The 10,838-nt window shown below is 33.5% G+C and overlaps 1 long non-coding RNA gene across 1 annotated transcript; it reads right to left on the reverse strand.

Moving 5' to 3' along the window:
- Positions 1-4,656: 4,656 nt before the first annotated feature.
- LOC114260522 (uncharacterized) lies at positions 4,657-8,340 on the reverse strand. The gene is made up of 3 exons (XR_014349623.1): positions 8,125-8,340; positions 6,866-6,907; positions 4,657-6,397 (listed from the first exon to the last, which is right to left on the reverse strand). It is a non-coding gene; the product is annotated as an uncharacterized LOC114260522 (long non-coding RNA).
- Between the last annotated feature and the right edge of the window lie 2,498 nt (positions 8,341-10,838).

Raw genomic sequence — 10,838 nt, forward strand, 5'->3', positions numbered from 1 at the left:
AAGAGGGTCATTTACAACTCTGCACCAAGCATAAGCAGAACAAGAAGAAGACCGCAAGCCCAAGGGTGATGCTTGGGCCTAGTAACGCTACGAGATTAGAACGTTAAAACCCAAGAACAAGTTTGGGCAGAGCTAGTGTTCAATGGTCCAAACCGTGTGGGCCAAGCGTTTACTTGAACTAGAGAAAAACCACCAAGGGACCAAACATGAAGACCAAGTGTGATCTTAAGCCCAACGGACCAAGTAATTCGAACCACACAGCCCAAGTACGAACTTGGGCCAAGCGTAGCTAAGGAGGATGACCAACTTGAATCAGGGCGTTGAACCAACCGTAAGAGCGTCCGGTAAGAACCAATCGTGCAAATTAACTCGCATCCAATAAACAGAAAGAGTGCTTGATCTGACACGGATAACAGAATTGCTTAACGGATTCTTTGCTCTTCCCATTGAGGAGCAACCTAACATTTCGGCTAAGTGTCAGGCGGCAAAGAGAGAAACTTGGTGGGCAAGTCAAACGTTCCTTATAAAAGGTAACCTGACTCTCCTTGAGGGGGATCGATCGCTAAACACTCTAAATTGACTCGTCTATTCTACCTTCCCTATACCAAACTCTGGTACTGACTCGACCCTCGGAGGGGTTTCCGACCAATCCCCAGTCAGGCAACTTAACCGTTTGTTCCTTGTGTAGGCCTTCACCCATCGGTGCACCAGGGTTCATCCATGAAGTTTCATTTTACTCTATTGCGGAAATCGGTCCGCACACTTAGGAGATTATTAGTTTGAATGTAAATCAAGACAACGAACAGATTCATATGTATCTAGTAAAATCTAATGTCTAATGCAAGAATAAAAAAGAAGAAGGTAAGTTACATGAATATATCTAAAATATATGTGTGCACATTCACACATTTGGACATCATTAGAAAAATATCACGGTTATCGAAGTCATAATTTTCAATCTTCAGAACATTGACTTTATATATCTAGACAAAGGACAAATTTCTTTCCCATAAATTCAATATCATTGTAAGACCAATCATATGTTGTTAAAATGCAGTCCCACCAGCCAATTAGGAGAAATACATATGAAACTAAGGGCATCATACATGTCACATAAGTATCCACCTGCCATGTCAAGTCCAACAACACTTATCATGTAAGGTTTTGTTCTGAGCTTTGACATGCACTCGGCAACATTTCTTGCTACACCACCTAGTATATAATGCACCTGAATAAAAGAACTCCACATTATAGGCAAGCAAAAGAAAATTATAAAGAAAGTATTTCCTATTTTACTCTTAAATTATTCACCTACAATTTGAATGAATTAAATTGAATCTACACCTATAATCCAGACTAGGTAAAGAACTTTGGTTTTATAAAAATTTAGTGTTATAAAAATTACTTAATAGACTAAGCATAGATTTTCCAATCAGAACTCAGAAGCTCTCTCTTTAAATCCATTTATTTTCTAACACTGTGCTTGGCCTTTGTGTGAGATTCCAAAGCATTTTCCAAGTTAAATGACCTGCAAGAAATTTGGGCGAGGGAAAATTGAGATAATATTTTTGGTAACATTCGTACTATATCAGTGTCCAATAAATATCAGCAATTAACAAAGAACATTTAAAATACACGTTAACAAAGATAACAGATTGTTATCCTAATAATACCTAGATGGGTATATATATATTCCCAAACAAAAACAAAAAATAAAAACAAGTGTTGGAAATTCTGAACTACTTTAGTAATCTAATAATCTGAAACCTAAAACTTATAGGACCAAACTTTCCCTAACAGTATTTGCAATCTGCCTTGGATTCGAGATTGCAAATAAGTAAGAGAGATTACATACCATACCAATCTCCCTAATTTCTCTAACAAAATCAAATCCATACCATACACGTTTGACTCGACATAGAGAGTAAAACTCATGATCGTTCTATAGTATATGTTTATAATCAATTAATTTCAATTGTCCAAGAGCTAGAAAAATAAAAATAAAAATTAAGAGTAAGATAAGATCAAATATTACATATCAAAATATTTGTGCATTGCCACAAGCACTAGCTTCTCCCATCTACTTGATTGATTCTGTTTAAGAACATGTATATAGCCCCTTAACTTAGTTCTTACTTCTTCTATGAATTTTCAGAATGTAAATATGGGGAAAATTGTTATTGTGCTTCACATATTAACTTGAATATGAAACTAATTTTTTAAAGCTGTAAAAAATTCAATAAATAAATAAATAAACAAAACACTAACTGTACCACAAAAGATTTCAATTAAAATTCTAATGCACCTTCATCAGAAAAATACTAAAATAAAACAAGTCTATACAAGATTTTTCTTTGAATATCGTGTCATAAATTCTTTTTAAAAACTATATGTAATTGTGAGTAACAAAGCCAGAGAGAGAGAGATGAGAATAAAAAGTAAATGAATCAAACCCTATCTTTTGTTCTCTCACAGTATCTCTTCTAAATTCTATGAAATTTGCGAAATTGGCTATGAATCGCAGAACAAAAAAAAAAAAAAATCAAATTCAAATGCATGTATATAAATATGCATGTATATGTGAGAAGAATTGAAAATAGATAGAACCATTTTAGAGGAGAAAAGAAAGAATTGCAGATAATTGAAAACCTAAATTTCCTAAATCAGATAAAGAGAGAAGCAGAGGTGACAGAGGAGGTTGAGGATTGCAAAATTACTTGTATTCTCATAAGACACCGATTAAATCACCTAATTTGCAATGAAATCACCTAAAAATTCAACAAATTGACAGGTACATTACAAGTTTCTGAATTCAGAAACAATTTAAGAAAGAGAGAGAGAAGAGAGATTGAGAAATCAAGAGAGAGAGAGAGAGAAAGAGAGCCATACTTGTGATGACCATCGGTGAGTGCGAGATGGAGCTAAGGCACATTGAGAGCTTCTATCATATAGAGAGAGAGAGAGAGAGTTATGAAATTGAAATTGGGAAAAATTAATTAAAGAAAGTCGTGTAGTTTTAAGAACATTAGCCACTTATTATTGGCATCCCTTACCGCGGTTGCTAATAGTTATTTATTTTTTGTGACCGCTTATTTGACGGTCACAAAAGAAGTAAATGTAAAAAGACAATTTTCTAGTAGTGAATGGCTTATATCACTTATACATATATATACACACACTTAAAGGTGGGCCAAACACACCTTAACAAATCAGACAGAATAAAATTTTAATTAAACTTCCCAAATGATTCTAAAAATTCCAATTAACCTATCTAGGTACACCATTTCGGTTTTTGAACATATTTAGGCCATCAATTTCAGAGTTCAAGTCGAAATCACACAAGATAATTCATTCCGAATCAAAATTTTACCAAAATTCATATTAGACTATAAAAATCATGTTGATCATATCTATGTGGTCGGTTTTGGTTTATTACGCCTCTAAGGCTTTCAATTTTCAATCCAAAGGGCGTAATTTTGACAGATTTTCTTATAACTGACAGATACAATTCCATAATCATGTAATTCACACATTGAAAATATGTAATTTCACATCAAGCATAAAATCACACATATAATTAAAGACTTAAAGCATATGAAAGGGTCGGGGTTATCACACTAAGGGTTTGCAATACAGTTCTCAAATGTTGCTCATAATCAATTCTACTCTTTGAATATATCAAGATGTCATCAATAAAAACTATAAAAAAAAACTCATCAAGATAAGACTTAAAAATTCGATTCATAAGATCTATGAACGCCGCAGGTGCATTAGTCACTCCAAAGGGCATAACAAGAAATTTGTAGTTACCATACATTGTTCAAAATGCAGTCTTCTCAACATCCCCTACTTTTACCTTTAACTGGTGGTATCTGGATCTCAAATCAATCTTTGAAAATACTTGTGAACCCTACAACTGGTCAAATAAATCATCAATTCGGGGCAATGGATATTTATTCTTGATTGTTACCTTGTTCTACTCTTGGTAGTCAATACACAAACGTAAGGTCCTATCTTTCTTCTTTACAAATAACACCAGTGCGCCCCATGGGCTAAGTGCTCGATCGGATAAACCCTTTTTCAAGCAAATCTTATAACTGTTCTTTTAATTCTTTCATTTCAATAGTAGACATTCTGTAGGGAGTTTTACAGATAGGTTGGGTACTTGATACAATATCAATAGTAAACTATATTTCTATGTCAGTCAGCTCTCCTAGCAATTCAATTGGGAATACATCAAAAAATTCTCTAACAACAAGGATAATGTCTATTTCAACAGTCATAGATTGCTTAGTCAATATGCTATACAAGTAACCCTGACACCCCTTCTTAAGCAATTTACATTCTTTCATTACTGAAATTAGATAAGGTGAAGGCACCACACCATTACTAACAAACACAAACTCATTATGTCCTGGCGATCTAAACAAAACCCATTTTGTTACACAGTCAATAGTAGCATAGTACTTAGACAACTATTCAATTCCCAAAATTATATTAAAATGTCTAATGTCCAAAGGTAACAAATCCACATATAAAGTAGCACCGCCAATACGTATATCACATATATGATACACAGATGTACATAACACAGATTCCCCAGATGGAGCAGATACACATAGCAAATGTCTATTCAATCTAGATGAAAATGTAGTGGACACAAAAGAATGTGTGGATCCGGAATCAATTAACACAAAAACATCTTGATTGCATATAGAGGTAGTACCTGAACCATGTCAGTTTCTAACATTAAAGCCCGATCCAATACATCAACATAAGTAGGTAGTTTCAACACATTGACTATTTCCTAAATATCATTACAGAGACCGCCCTCAAATTTTCTTGCCTTTTTATAGTCGGTGTCAACCATATGCAGTGCAAACTGGGCCAATTCAATAAACTTTGCTTCGTATTCGGCTACAGTCAAGTTGCCTTGTTTAAATCCCTCAAATTCAGCCAATTTTCTATCATGGGGCACATTGTGGAAAGTACTTTTCGTAGAAGATCTCCAATCAATACCCTTGTTATTTTCACGGATTAACATCCACTACCTCCTCGTCTCATCTTCAAGTGTAAATGTTGCCAACTGTACTTTTTGTGCTTCGCGTCATGGAAATACTTCAAATAGCTTTTCTATGCCAAGAACGCAACTTTCCTGTGGAATGTCAGCAGTTTCATCTTCTTAAACTCCTTGGTAAGAACTATTGTTCAATTATCATTTTGCAAATCTTGTACAGGTTGTACTGGGGGTGGGGGTGGCGGTTGTTGCCACTGTTGTTGCCATTGTTGCTGTTGCCTCAATGTTTATACCATATCCTAGATCAACCTTTCCATTATATCTAGTCTGGCAGTAGAGGATTCCTCTATCTCCTCAGCTCTTGCTCTCACCATTATCTGATAAGACTTACATTATATTGCATACAAAAACCATGCACAAAATATCCACAAACAAAAAGAGCAAGCATATACAAATAGGCAACAATTCATATATCACGTAGTCATATATTTCAGAACACTTTAGCATATTCTTAATACATTCAAGCATATATTTACCATATGAATGCAACTTAAGTTTTTTCCAGACACTCTATTGCCCATTTGAACAAGTGTGTAAGTTATTACTTGTGCTCTGATACCACTCTGTCATGACCCGAACCTGTTCCTATAGATTAGGATCATAACCGGCCAATAATCATGAGGTTACCTACGGCCTCAGACAGAAACCAACTCATGCTTAATAATAGGGGGCCAAAAGCGAAAGCAAAATGTAAAGATTGTCTAACGAGGTTGTGCATAAATGGCATGGAACAAAAACTTTTTACTCATATTTATAATAACTCACACATTCATACAAAACATTATCATACATGTCTAGGAACATTCATTACATAGTCTTCCAAGTCAAAAACTTATATATATAAACGGTTATACGTGACCAACAAAAACAACAAAAGGACAAACAAAAGATTAAGAATAAAGCCTCTTTCATGAGGCATCCCAGTGTCACAACCCAAACCCGCCCCTATAGGTTTAGTATCATGACTGACCATTAATCCTAAGATTACCAAAGGCCTCTTAAACAAATACATAATATTAGGGGCTAGCAGAAGCAAAATACAAACATACATCGTTCATTGAGCTATGCAGACTTACATGAGACAGACAATATTTAAACTTTTTTATTTTTATATACATATATTATCACATTAGTCATGCGTCAGCACATATGTAAAGAAGACAAAAGGGACTTAACCCTATATAGAATAACCAAAAACTTAAACTTTAATCACATAGCCTCGGCATTTGACATATCTGGAACCTCCACGGGAGGCACATAGGTTGGTTGACAAAACAGAGTCCAGGCAGAAGCTCTAGGCCTGGTCACGCGCTTGATCACCTACATGCATATATAACACAATGAGCTAAAGCTCAGTGAATAACAACAATGTAAAGAGGTTATGAATGATGTCCTTACTACAATCTAAATCGGCCAATTTTAGTAATAAACAGAAAATCAGAATCATATGCTTAGCAGATCCATATTTCATATGGAAGCATAGTAGTTATACGTGGTACATCCAACAACAAAACAATACAGGCGGTCATGAAAACCGAACAGACGGTCATGAAGATCGAGCAGTCATATATGATGGCCATCATACAGTAAACAGGAGTTTCAAGAAGTGGAAGTAACAGAGATCTCTGTAATAATGATAGTAAACAGGTGCTAAGGATGCCACGAATACAGTTCAAGAAAATAGGATCATTATTCATTAAGCAGAAGAATTATTTCAGAACAGAGAATGGTGTAACGCAGAAAATAAATACTTTTACTTCAACATATCTTTACAACAGTGTTACTCACAGATAGCTCCAGAGACAGAGTAGAAGAACCATAGCGCGTGACCTACACAAACACATAACAGATACACATTGAAACGCAATATCACTTCCTTGATCAAACTTAACTTTTCTTGTCTTTTTGTTATTTAAGTAATCTGAAGTTCTACTACGCTTATTCTTTCTGTATTCAAATGAATCAGATTCTCATTTTACATATTCTTTCATTACCAAATCCTTATTTTCCAAAAGACTGATTTGTTACTTGGCTTCTTAATCAATTACTACTAAATCAATGATTTCAAACTTTTTCTTCTTTCGCTTTATAAAACATAAAATTAAAGCCACAAAGCTTTTAGGAGCATCTTTGCATGTACGAAATTTAATTCACAATCAAACCAATTTTTGATTCTCAATTTCTAAATTTAGCCAAATTTTAGCTTTAATTCATTTTCTTCATATCAAACTCAATTTTAAACCCACAAATTTTAACACATGAATTAAACTTTCAAAATATCATTCCAAAACTTAGGTTTAAACATAGCTTGTCTAAAAATATACAAACTCTTAAATAATTAAGAAAACTTGATCATTTTTAAACCATTTACCTATAAAACTCTTCTTCAAAGTCAATTATATATTCCATCGTATGGATCAAGTCTTCAAACAATTTTTGTTGGATGTAATTTATAGAGCTTAAGTCAAGATTAATTCTCAAAATTGAACCCAAACTTAACAAATTTAAAGAATCATAACTCATATTCTTCAACCTAACTTAATTTAACATCCAAAACCCAAAAATAATTAATTGATAGAATTAATCTCCAAATTCCTTCATCCTTTCATTATTTCTTTCCAATTACTTGAAATTGAACCCAATTGTTTCTTAATTTCTGCTCTTAGCTAAATTATTTATAAAATCTAAGCTTCAATGTCTTACTCAAAATCCAATTTCTTACAAAATCCATAAGATTAATTCCATAGCTTTCTTACTTTCAAGTTCAATTTCTCAATTCATCCAAATTATATACAATTGAACCTAGTTTCTTTCTAATTCCATAACTATAATCTTAAATCCTTCTCAATCTTAAGTATTATAAAAAGATTCTATAAAAGCAAACCAAACATAATTAATTTCTAAATTAATCCCCAAAACCATGATTCTAGCTTAATTTCCTTCATTTTCTCCTTAATTGCTTCCAATTGCAAGATATTGATTCTAAATTCATCTTTAATTTCAAGTGTAGTATAAAGATTTTACAAAAATCAAGCATGATTTCATACCTTGAACTTTAATGTCAAGAAGTTTAGTTGATTCCCTTCAATTCATTGCCTTTCCTAACTTTTTCTTCCATATTTCTTCGTCTTCTTAGACTCTTGAGTTAGATTTCCATCACAAATCTCTCTCTCTCTCTCTCTCTCTCTCGGTTTTCCTCTCTCTCGGTGCTCTCACTTTTTTTTCTTCCTTCTTTGAGCTCACAATGCTTCCAACATACACACATGAACCCTTATATTGGTATGTATATATATGTATGTCTATTTGTTGCCTCAAAGCTTCCAGAATACACCAATTCTCATACTTCTCTACACACCCACACCCACACCCACACCCATATACACCCTCCAATTAGATTCCTTCCTAATTTAATTTATGTTTGGGATTAATTTAATTAAGCAATAATTAGGCTTACTAAATCTTGATTAACACATAATTAAATTAATCATAACTAATCACAAATCTCACGTAATTTAATTAATTTATTTGACTTCCTTTAAAGCCCAATTAATTATATTTAAATTTATTAGTCTGAATCAGATTTTTAATCAAATTCTCAAAAGGCTCCAAATATCGAATTAAACTTATTTCCTTCTTCAATTTTAGTTTCTCACATCATCAAGGCCTTCCATTTCAGATCAAACTCAAAATTTTCGTCAATAAATTATATACTCAATTAAATACCTCATAAATAATTTGTATTTATGATAATCTTAATTCCCAACTCTCTTAACTTAATTAACACCAATTCGGACCCACTTAATGAAATATCAATTTTACTAAACTGTATCGAATATTTAATTAAACTCTCAAAGGGTCCGATACTCGAAATTAAAATAATTCAAGTCACCAATTATACCTTCTTGAGCTATTTAGGCTTTCAATTTCTAATTCCAAAATAAATCCTTGATAGAATCATATACAAATTAGAATAATAGGCAATTAAAATTTAAATCTCCTTAATTAATTATGTGCTAATTATTATACGTGATGGGGTCATCACACCCAAGTTGACCTCTCAAAACTTGGTTTTCTCACATATCTCTGGGGCTAGGGCTGGATATCTCGCTGCTCACCTACATACATATAATTAAAGAGTGAGCTAACGCCTAGTGAATAATATCAGAGTAAAGAGGTTAATGAATGAGATTCGTATTTAATAAATCATACTTGTACTTAATACATATAGAACACACTTTCCATTCATAATGTACTTAAGCAAATCACAACAAAACGACCTTGGGTCCAATCCATTATACTTAGAACATGTTGAAGGGACGAAACGATCTTGGGTCCAAACATTTTCCATAACTGATCATAACATGTGTACTAAACGACCTTGGGTCCAACATTTCCATAGTCTTGTTCATGCGCATATTCAAATTCAAGATCATATTCATGCTTAATGGATCCATACACAAACGACCATTCGATCCTTCATATCATATGTACAAAACGACCTTAGGTCCATCATTTCTAAATTTACATTCATGCACGCGTTGATAATCATAATCATGTTCACGTTCGTATTCACATTCAAAACGACCTTTAGTCCAATCAATTGCTTATTCAAAATGACCTTTGATCCATTTAATGATCATACAAAACAACTTTCGGTCCAATTCGTATGTAAGTTGACCTTCGGTCTATCTTGTCAAATATTCTAAATGGCCTTACGGCCACTCTGTGTCTTTGTCAAAGATACCAAATGGCCTTGGGCCCATTTCATATTCTTGTCAAACATACCAAATGGCCTTGGGCCCATTTTGCATTCGTACTTATCAATCATGCATTCGTACTTATTAATCGCTTTATGGATTCTTTTACGAATCAGACAGATAGAATACCCATTCATAGTACAAATTCATGAGTTTAGAAAGTTTACCACATAGGTAGCATTTAGAAAGTAGCATACATGAAATATCTTTACTAAGATATTACTCATAGTGTTCAAATGGTTGATTCGTCCTCGTGATTGACCCTACACAATTCATAGCACATACATAAATAGGGTCACAATAGAATTCAATTCGTTCCCAAATTCGTTTATCTTTCTTAGTGTTCTTTCTAACTCTCTAGTTCATTTAGGATGCTCAATGTATGCCTAAGAATGCTCAGAAATGAAAAAGAACAGAAATTGAAATATAAAATAACTTTTCAAAGTTTCCTGAAACAGGACACTTTCGCTCGAGTGCAACATTAGTCGCTCGAGTGAACCCCTTAGTTTGCAAAAGTACTAGATGCTCTCATTTTACGCTCGAGCCAACTTTGGGTTGCTCGAGCCAAGGTTGAAAATAAAGGGTGGTTGCTCGACTTTTGGTCGCTCGAGCCAACCCCCAATGTGTGCAAAAGTACTGGGAGCTCGAAATGTACACTCGATTTCAACACTTGAATGCATGCATGACTCACTCAAACATTCAAGAACACTCCCAAATACATATAATTGAAGCTAGCTTCACCTATAGTTCAAAATTTCATGAATTTAACAAAATTCAAACCTTAAACTTTATGTTTGTAAAATTTATGTTTTACATCTTGCATTCACAAGCTTCAAGGCTTAAAATTGGGCTTCAAAACTTTACAATTGATGCATGCATATGAGATACAACTCTTAATTCTACATGAATTACAAGATTCATGTTCAAAAATGAGAAAATGTAACAAATTCATGCAAGCATGTATGTTAGACCTCCCTAATCATCATCTTTAAGCCATTTCTTAT

This window comes from Camellia sinensis, chromosome 13 (assembly GCF_055761805.1).
Source record: "Camellia sinensis isolate YWXY chromosome 13, ASM5576180v1, whole genome shotgun sequence".
NCBI lineage: Eukaryota > Viridiplantae > Streptophyta > Magnoliopsida > Ericales > Theaceae > Camellia > Camellia sinensis.